We start from the raw sequence: 11,312 nt of genomic DNA on the forward strand, positions 1-11,312 counted from the left end.
AGTATTTTCTGCATCAGCGGCGTGGGAGTGGCGTAGTGAGATATTTACTTGCCACTTTTTGTGTCACTAACAACTATTTTTATTGTTTCAATTGGTATCTGCTAAAAACAAAAGCGATGAATCGTAGTGCTACTACACTATAAGTTGACGATTAGAGCTGAATCTGACTTTAAACCGCCAATTTTCGCCAGTCATATTTGATCTGACTTCGTGGCGGTATGATCTAGGATTAACGTTTATACAACACGGATATCCAGGTTAAGCTTGATCTAAGGTCTTTTCTGTCTTAACCTAAGGTTAAATGCTTTATACAATCGGCCCCAAGTGTTTCTCTTGCACTTGCTCGACGCTACTGAACCCCATAGCCTCATCACATCCTGCCGTAAGGAATCGCCGATACTTGCCGTTAAAAACAGCTATGTTAAAGGTACTGTCCACCTGATAATGATGGGTACACAGGCAACAGCATGCCCTATCTAATATGTTACAAAACGCCGCACGTAAGAACGCGATTTTTCCTGGGCTTATACCTCCAGTTTTATTGGAGATAGAAAGGTAGATTCTAGTGTTTCGGACAGCCTTTGGGCTAGGGATTATTTATATACCGAACGGACCGTCTTACTGGAACTATCCTACAGCACAGGGTCCAAGTTGGAATATTACGCACTTCCTCCAGCTTAGGCAAATGAAACACTTCGTTTGCTCTTTTTGCATTATATGTGGTCTACCATGCGCCTTAGGGAACTTATGGAGGCACCATTTAGTTCATGGGCGATTCCTGAGAAAACCCGACAAACATTGGTTTTGGGTACCAAAACCCAGCCGCATATTCCGAGACACCGGTGCTTAGCAAATGGTTGAAATTTTTACGATATCTTACTAACATCCTGGTCTCGAACAAGGAACTTTTCTTGGTATCTTTATCCTTTTCCGAGATACAGAGGTTCAAAGTTAACCTACTTGTACACGGAAAATACGCACGTAAAATTCGCTGTGAGGACAAAACATAGTTTACAAAGTGACGTAGCCCGGAGAAATATTCTATGAAGTGTCTCCATCATCATCAGAAGAGTTTTGAGAACCCAATGTTGTAGTGTTGAACCACATGCAAAATTTTGTGCACGTAAAATCTTGTTTGAGGTATAAGACTAGTTTTGCGTTGCTTCAGTTTCACATAAGTAACCTATCAAAATGTTACTGACCCATAAAGTTGTTTACATACGAGTGACATGCCCTGCTGCAGCAGGGAATAGAAGGAGATCAGCGAAAAAATGCTCCTATCGGAGCACGAAGAAGGCTAATATGTTCCTGTGTCAAAAGACTCTGAAAAATGGGCTACCAATTGCGTCATTCTACCTTGCTCAGCAACTTTAAAAATCTCTCCGAAACTTTTAGCATGCGAACATATTGGCCCTTTTTGTATTGAGGGAGAATGAGACAGTGGCAGTGGGAAAAATACAGAAAAGTAATAAATTCTGGAAGACAGTAGACAGTGGCTGTGTATAGAAAGAGCGAAGGAGACAATGGCAGTGTGAAAGAGAGAGAGGGACACAGTGGTACTGGAACGTAGTTGACAGTGACAGAACAGTGCTAGGAAAAGAGTGGAAGAGACAGTGCCAGTGGGAGAGGAATAAAGAGAAGGAGAAAGTGGAAGTGGATGAGAGTCAGTTCCAACGAGAGACAGAGTCTGTGACAGTGACAATGAGGAAGGGAGGCGTAGTGACAGTGAGAAGAGACAGCAGGAGTGGGAAGGGATGAATGAAATAGTAGCAGTGAGAGAGAGCAAGAGGGAAACTGACAGTGAGAGGAGGACGGAACGAAGGAGACTGTCTGTGAGACAGGAGAAAGTGCCAGTTACAGAAAAGACAAAGGGATAACGACAATGAGTTGTGCTGAATGAGTGAGTGACAATGGACAAGTGTGCACGGATGTGTACGAGCGACATACAGCGATGGACTGGTGGGGTTGAGTGAGTTACAGTTTGCTCGCCAAAAGTTTAGGGAAAATTTTTGAAGGTGCTGAGGTGGGTAGAATGGGGCAGCTGGTACCCCACTTTTCAGTCAGAGTCTTTTGGAAGAGGAGCATATTGGCCCACTTTGTGCTCCGATAGGGGTATTTTCTGGTGGTAGTTTAATACTCGAAAAGCATAGCTGTTCAGGTAAAAACTTTGTGACTGACGCAGAATCATATACAGTGAATTTCAGGAATAGTATGTTATGGAATGGTGATATAGATTACCCCCCCCATGAACCATGGACCTTGCCGTTGGTGGGGAGGCTTGCGTGCCTCATCGATACAGATAGCCGTACCGTAGGTACAACCACAACGGAGGGGTATCTGTTGAGAGGCCAGACAAACGTGTGGTTCCTGAAGAGGGGCAGCAGCCTTTTCAGTAGTTGCAAGGGCAACAGTCTGGATGATTGATTGATCTGGCCTTGTAACAATAACCAAAACGGCCTTGCTGTGCTGGTACTGCGAACGGCTGAAAGCAAGGGGAAACTACGGCCGTAATTTTTCCCGAGGGCATGCAGCTTTACTGTATGATTAAATGATGATGGCGTCCTCTTGGGTAAAATATTCCGGAGGTAAAATAGTCCCCCATTCGGATCTCCGGGCGGGGACTACTCAAGAGGATGTCATTATCAGGAGAAAGAAAACTGGCGTTCTACGGATCGGAGCGTGGAATGTCAGGTCCCTTAATCGGGCAGGTAGGTTAGAAAATTTGAAAAGGGAAATGGATAGGTTAAAGTTAGATATAGTGGGAATTAGTGAAGTTCGGTGGCAGGAGGAACAAGACTTCTGGTCAGGTGACTACAGGGTTATAAACACAAAGTCAAATAGGGGTAATGCAGGAGTAGGTTTAATAATGAATAGGAAAATAGGAACGCGGGTAAGCTACTACAAACAGCTTAGTGAACGCATTATTGTGGCCAAGATAGATACGAAGCCCACACCTACTACAGTAGTACAAGTTTATATGCCAACTAGCTCTGCAGATGACGAAGAAATTGAAGAAATGTATGATGAAATAAAAGAAATTATTCAGATTGTGAAGGGAGACGAAAATTTAATAGTTATGGGTGACTGGAATTCGAGTGTAGGAAAAGGGAGAGAAGGAAACGTAGTAGGTGAATATGGATTGGGGCTAAGAAATGAAAGAGGAAGCCGCCTGGTAGAATTTTGCACAGAGCACAATTTAATCATAGCTAACACTTGGTTTAAGAATCATGATAGAAGGTTGTATACATGGAAGAACCCTGGAGATACTAAAAGGTATCAGATTGATTATATAATGGTAAGACAGAGATTTAGGAACCAGGTTTTAAATTGTAAGACATTTCCAGGGGCAGATGTGGACTCTGACCACAATCTACTGGTTATGACCTGTAGATTAAAACTGAAGAAACTGCAAAAAGGTGGGAATTTAAGGAGATGGGACCTGGATAAACTGAAAGAACCAGAGGTTGTAGAGAGTTTCAGGGAGAGCATAAGGGAACAATTGACAGGAATGGGGGAAAGAAATACTGTAGAAGAAGAATGGGTAGCTTTGAGGGATGAAGTAGTGAAGGCAGCAGAGGATCAAGTAGGTAAAAAGACGAGGGCTAGTAGAAATCCTTGGGTAACAGATGAAATATTGAATTTAATTGATGAAAGGAGAAAATATAAAAATGCAGTAAATGAAGCAGGCAAAAAGGAATACAAACGTCTCAAAAATGAGATCGACAGGAAGTGCAAAATGGCTAAGCAGGGATGGCTAGAGGACAAATGTAAGGATGTAGAGGCTTATCTTACTAGGGGTAAGATAGATACTGCCTACAGGAAAATTAAAGAGACCTTTGGAGATAAGAGAACCACTTGTATGAACATCAAGAGCTCAGATGGAAACCCAGTTCTAAGCAAAGAAGGGAAAGCAGAAAGGTGGAAGGAGTATATAGAGGGTCTATACAAGGGCGATGTACTTGAGGACAATTTTATGGAAATGGAAGAGGATGTAGATGAAGATGAAATGGGAGATACGATACTGCGTGAAGAGTTTGACAGAGCACTGAAAGACCTGAGGCGAAACAAGGCCCCCGGAGTAGACAACATTCCATCAGAACTACTGACGGCCTTGGGAGAGCCAGTCCTGACAAAACTCTACCATCTGCTGAGCAAGATGTATGAAACAGGCGAAATACCCTCAGACTTCAAGAAGAATATAATAATTCCAATCCCAAAGAAAGCAGGTGTTGACAGATGTGAGAATTACCGAACAATCAGTTTAATAAGCCACAGCTGCAAAATACTAACACGAATTCTTTACAGACGAATGGAAAAACTAGTAGAAGCCGACCTCGGGGAAGATCAGTTTGGATTCCGTAGAAATACTGGGACACGTGAGGCAATACTGACCTTACGACTTATCTTAGAAGAAAGATTAAGGAAAGGCAAACCTACGTTTCTAGCATTTGTAGACTTAGAGAAAGCTTTTGACAATGTTGACTGGAATACTCTCTTTCAAATTCTGAAGGTGGCAGGGGTAAAATACAGGGAGCGAAAGGCTATTTACAATTTGTACAGAAACCAGATGGCAGTTATAAGAGTCGAGGGACATGAAAGGGAAGCACTGGTTGGGAAGGGAGTAAGACAGGGTTGTAGCCTCTCCCCGATGTTATTCAATCTGTATATTGAGCAAGCAGTAAAGGAAACAAAAGAAAAATTCGGAGTAGGTATTAAAATCCATGGAGAAGAAATAAAAACTTTGAGGTTCGCCGATGACATTGTAATTCTGTCAGAGACAGCAAAGGACTTGGAAGAGCAGTTGAATGGAATGGATGGTGTCTTGAAAGGAGGATATAAGATGAACATCAACAAAAGCAAAACGAGGATAATGGAATGTAGTCGAATTAAGTCGGGTGATGTTGAGGGTATTAGATTAGGAAATGAGACACTTAAAGTAGTAAAGGAGTTTTGCTATTTGGGGAGCAAAATAACTGATGATGGTCGAAGTAGAGAGGATATAAAATGTAGACTGGCAATGGCAAGGAAAGCGTTTCTGAAGAAGAGAAATTTGTTAACATCGAGTATAGATTTAAGTGTCAGGAAGTCTTTTCTGAAAGTATTTGTATGGAGTGTAGCCATGTATGGAAGTGAAACATGGACGATAAATAGTTTGGACAAGAAGAGAATAGAAGCTTTCGAAATGTGGTGCTACAGAAGAATGCTGAAGATTAGATGGGTAGATCACATAACTAATGAGGAGGTACTGAACAGGATTGGGGAGAAGAGGAGTTTGTGGCACAACTTGACCAGAAGAAGGGATCGGTTGGTAGGACATGTTCTGAGGCATCAAGGGATCACCAATTTAGTATTGGAGGGCAGCGTGGAGGGTAAAAATCGTAGGGGGAGACCAAGAGATGCATACACTAAGCAGATTCAGAAGGATGTAGGTTGCAGTAGGTACTGGGAGATGAAGAAGCTTGCACAGGATAGAGTAGCATGGAGAGCTGCATCAAACCAGTCTCAGGACTGAAGACCACAACAACAACAACAACAACGATATAGATTAATACGAACAAGACACGTTCCATATAAATAGTGTTCAAATTTTATTGGTTACTAAGATACAGCTGCTTACAGAGACATGTTTTCCTTCGGCGTGTTTCTACTCCAGTTACTACTGGTTTATTTATCGATTGTAATTTTTGTTTCGAACTTCAATCTGTGAAATTGTGCTGCACTTGACAGTATTTAATTTTTCAATTGTTATTTTCATTCGCTGGTCAGTTCTACTGTACGTTAAGCATATCGCGCGTATTTACAAATTCGGAGTATCGTCTACAGGTTTTACAACGAAAATGCTGCTGAGTTTTGTACTGGCGGTAGAATATTGCAGAGTACTCGATTCGAGAGTGTTTGCTCGTGGTTTCACGAAACCATGTAAGACTGATGAAGTACCCAGCAAATGAGCAGAATGTGAATGAAGAAGGCATCAACATGATTTTAGCAAGAATCGCTCGTAAAATCAGCAGTGCCCTTTTCTCACATGATATACTGCAAACTATGGGTGAAGGGCAACAGGCAGATACCATATTTCTAGATTTCCGGAAAGCGTTTGCCATGGAGCCCCATTGCAGGCTGCTAAAGAAGGTACGAGCGTATGGAATAGCGTTCAAAGATATGTGAGTGGCTCGAAGACTTCTGAAGTTACACACCCTAGTATGTTGTCCTCCACGACGAATGTTCATCAGAGACAAGGGTATCGTCAGGACTATACCAGGGAAGTGTGATACGACCAGTATTATTCTCTATATGCATAAATGATTCGGCACACAGGATGAGCAGCAATCTCCAATTGTCTGCTGATGTGCTGTGCTGTACCGCAAAGTGTCGAAGCTGAATGGCTGTAATAGGATAAAAGATGACTTAGACAAAATTTGTAGCTGGTGTTACGAATGGCAGCTAGCTCTAAATGCAGAAAAAAATGTGGGTTAATGCGGATGAATGGGGAAAACGAACTCGTAATACGGCATTAGTAGTGTCCTCGTTAACACAGTCACGTCGTTTAAATATCTGGGCGCAGCGTTATAAAGCTCTATGAAATGGAACGTGCATGTGGGGAGATTGGTAGGACAATCCTTGGAAACTGTGTTTCATCTGTAAAGGATGTGGTGTCACCGCCAGACACCACACTTGCTAGGTGGTAGCTTAAATCGGCCGCGGTCCATTAGTACATGTCGGACCCGCGTGTCGCCACTGTGTGATCGCAGACCGAGCGCCACCACATGGCACGTCTAGAGAGACGTACTAGCACTCGCCCCAGTTGTACGACGACGTTGCTAGCGACTACACGTACGAAGCCTTTCTCTCATTTGCCGAGAGACAGTTAGAATAGCCTTCAGCTAAGTTAATGACTACGACCTAGCAAGGCGCCATTAACCATTTGTAACGTTGCATGTACCTCAAGATAGAGTCTCACTTGTATCATCCAGAATGCTGTATACCAAAGGACGATATAAAAGTTAAGTGTTCTAGTAGCTACGTTCTTTTCTTTATCACATTCATTACGAATCCTGTTCCAAACTTAACGCCAGACGGCGTGAGTTGACGCGTGCCCTTTCGGCTACTTCACTGTGGACTGGCTGCATTGTCAGTCCACTACAAAGGAGATCGCTTATAAGACACTAGTGCAATCTATTCTCGATTACTTAAATATCCCAGGGAAAATTTAATTTAAATAAAGTGTGTTTTTACAAATTTTGGGAGAATCCATTTTCTGAGGACCACTTAATAATTCTTTCTGTTCTTTCTTTCTAATGGGATTTATTATAACACTAGAATAGTCTGCAAGAAGTTCCAGTCCTGCAGAACGCAGGATGGCAACCAACATCTCTGAAACCGAAGCTGCGACATTTTACAGCTCCAGCAGGGCTTCTGAAGGAGTTAAGTAGACAGGAAAACTGTGGCAAGTGAAGTGATCGTTGCTCAGCGGTAACAGCCGTCTGTCCCAGCCTGCTATGTGTTCTAGAGTGGGAGTGCTGCCTTTAGAGAAAAACTAGCCAGCCAGGTTGTACATATACCACCCAAATCACACCCCATTTTCCAGATTCTTAAATTGTGTTCAGTAGTATGTAGCTGTTTATTTATCTATTGCCAAAGTATAGACCTGTTATCTGATGTTTTAAAACAGGTCGTACATCTTACAGTTTTCGTTTTTCATCTTTTTTGTAGTTTTCTTTTATTTTGTTTTTATCTTCAGCATTTGACAAAGAATAACAGTTTTTTAATATAACGATAATTTATGGATGAAACATAAATAAAATTTTGTTGTTTTAAGAAGAATATAAAAAGGTGATAGGATAGAGGAGACACTTGTTAGTGCCAACGTCGATTATGACTGGCGGTGAATACTTCGGAATTGATTCTTCGAGCTGTTGAGCGCCAGTCACAACAAAAAGTTTTGTTAGTAGTACAGAAATAATATTGTTAATCCTATGTATTGCTAATCCTGTGTATTAACTTTGAAGTGCTCACCCATATACAGCGTTTGGTACATTCTTCGTTAGATCGCCAGCGCCTTATCTTATTTACTGTTACATCTCGTCTTCCTCCTCCTGTTCCTCTCAAGTGTCACTGTTTTTGCTGTCACTGTGAGTGTCGCTGTCTATCCTCTGGAGCTTGTTGTTATGTTGCATATAGGCATGTCTGCTGTGTCGTGTCCGCAGGCACTCTTCATGTGTTGTTTTTGAAACACTGTTTGTCAGTGCGTTTAGTTGTGCCCATTTTTCTTCGTCTCTTATTGCTGTGTATACAAGTATGTCTGTTTCTGTGTAGTCTAAGTGTAGTGCATGTCTATAGTCCGCTTCTTTCCCCCAGAAAAAGACAACGTGTCTTCCCCCCATGTGCATGTCGGCGTCTGTCTCAGATCCACGCGGTTTACGTGCGTGGGATAAGGTCCGTGTCCGGTTAAGAAATGTAATATACCGCGGCTGGGATTTTCTCAGCCACTCCCTTATGTCAGGGAGGAGGTCGTGCAGTCTATGTCCCTTATCACTAACATCCCACTCACCTTGACATGTAATGCCAACCTTTAAGATGACGTGTCGTCTGTATCGGTACGCCAAGTATCTAGGTGTGCACAATACGGTGAATGGCTCCGTCAACGCCAGCCGATAACTGTACAAAGAAGACCGCTTACAGTCCACGTTGAAAAGGACAGCCACCATCATCAAAATTTATTGCCATTAGCTGCAGGCCTCTGCCTGAGCCGAAGTCTACATACAGTCAACTTGGCACCATCGCATCATCGATACACCCGTTGGGTGACTACCTCCCATTGACGGCGACCTCCGTGGTGGGTCGTGGGTTTGAGCCTGTGTCTGTGCCAGCTGCTTCGCTGCCCTCGCGGATCTACGTTGTTGCTATCCAACGCCCGTTACAGGCAAATGTCATGGACTTCAGCCATGTCTGAATCTGCCGGTTAGCACGGCCTGTTCTGGTGTGTTATACACCTCCGGCGTGGCCAGGGCTGTTCTTTCATCTGTCGCTGACAACTCATCAGCTGACACTAGCACACGCAGCTGCTCGGTGGTCTACTGCTGACGCTGGAACGCACCAGCGACCGAGGCCGCCGATCCCACAAAGGGCACCGACTTCCTCTCTAGCTTCCATTCTGTATCTGAATAAAGGACGCTGTTCACCACGTACGTTTTAATGGTGATTTACCGTTCCGTTCTAGCTCACCACCACCACCACCATCACAACGACCACTGCACCCACGTCCTCACCAGGCACTCCATTCTCACATACCAGTAGCAAATCGACGCGCCGCCCTAAGGGTCACGTTTTACTCCCTACAGTTTATTGTAGCTTCGGTGTCTCAATACAGTAAATGCACTAAGAAAGGCATCCCTTCTGTAATATCACTCTTTGGTGACTGGTTAACTGTTTCGTTATGTCTTATTCTGGAATGTCCTTTGACTCATAATAGTTAAACTCCTTGTGTTGCTTGAGGCAATGGTAAATTTCTTCCTGCACTTAAAAGAGGTAATAATTCGCTTCCAAATTCCAGTTCTGATGTTATACGTTTTCAGGGACGCTCCGTTAATCTTCTATGATTATTGTGTTATTTAAGAGGCCTTTGTTAGTCTACTGTATGTGACACCAAGTCCTATTTCTCCAATCGCTCACCACGTACCCGATTCCGGTATACCACGTTAGTGTATGTCGGGCAACCTTCACTCGTCAAATGGACTCTGGCGCTGCTAACCGCCAACCCTTTGAACTGTGTACCCTCGTATCACTCTCGTGTCTAGATGACGAGTAGTGGTTAGCTGATAAGCGTTTCTATTCTTCTTGTTACAACAATAAACGGTTATGTTCCAAGCCGTTGCAAACACAGAAATCTCTCCGTAATATATCAGGATATCGTTTACAGTGGGTATACGCTGTCAGCAATTAAATGTTTAACTGGATCCTTCTTCCAGGCCAAACCTGACACAGACTTTTAGCCTATAAAAGATTTCATTACACCTTACCCTCCGCTGCTGAGTGAAGGACTCACTCCTACATTTCATACGTTTGATTAAAAAAAATAACCGTACGTTACTTCGAATAAAACGAAATATTGTTTAAAGCACATACAATCCTTGCTTCCAATAGTTAAAATGAAAGGATCCCGCAAAAGAAAAGGTGTGGTCAATGGTGAAGCCACGTACCGACGTATCTCGGTAGATGAGATGACTTTCAGGTCTCAGCGGCTTCCAGACTACGTCCCCCTGTACGACTGAGGTGAGAGGTTCGACCGCATAGACCGCCAGTTAGACTACGTTATAAGTAACTCCGGTTTATCACGTGTCGGACGTGGTGTGTGGTGTGCGTACTGTAAGACCTTCAGTACACACACCATCGGATTATTTGACCTGTCACCCTAACGAAGTAGGCGAGTGTCAGCAATAAGTCTCGTGGTCTTATCGTGGCGTGTTTATCTTCTGCCGTTAGGTCAGACGATAGAAATGCCACTTGCACGCTTAGAGTAGCAGATTGACGGTCACCAACTTTAAACAGAACTTGATTAATTTTCACACACATTTATTAAAATAATAACAAGCATAAAAATTACTTAACTTGGTTCTGGGTGCTATTTACAATTGACAATCTGAAGTTCCTTTGGTATTGGTACATTAATCTTATTCTCACATATATCTCTGATACTTGACAAAAGTGTCTATACATTTATCTTCATGGCTATGTACAGGAATATGGTAATCTTATTAGGCGCAGACTGAAACTTGACTATAGACTGGTACAGACTCGCACAGACTGGCGCAGACAAATGCAGACTCACTAATCGGAGGTCTGTACACTCGTTATAATACCTCGCGCGTTCATGTATCACTGCGCGAGTGTGAGCCGCGAGGAGAAAAGGTTGTACGTTAGCAGCAATCTCATTGGCTGCGTTACATATTAATACGCGGATCGGCGGAAGCAGAATTTGGTCCGTCTCTATGGCAGCGCCATCTCGTAGTGCGAAGACGGACGAGCGCTGCGCCTGCGCTGTTGTGCTTAGCGGGGCGCTCTCTAGTGGGAAAGTTGTGTACGCGCTGACTACGCGGAACTATGTACACAACATGGTGCATACGATCTAACACGGTGTATATCAACGCCTGCTCCTATGTGCCCGTACTGCTCTGATAATCACCTATCTACGGACTAGAACTACCAATTATATCCTAAACTACAACCGCGAGTACGACCACCGCCAATTTTTGACACTCAAACTTCACAAACCTATGAGTCCATTGTACTTGGAGGTGACAGCTGCTGCCAAGTTA

This window comes from Schistocerca nitens, chromosome 3, assembly GCF_023898315.1.
Source record: "Schistocerca nitens isolate TAMUIC-IGC-003100 chromosome 3, iqSchNite1.1, whole genome shotgun sequence".
NCBI classification, from domain to species: Eukaryota; Metazoa; Arthropoda; class Insecta; order Orthoptera; family Acrididae; genus Schistocerca; species Schistocerca nitens.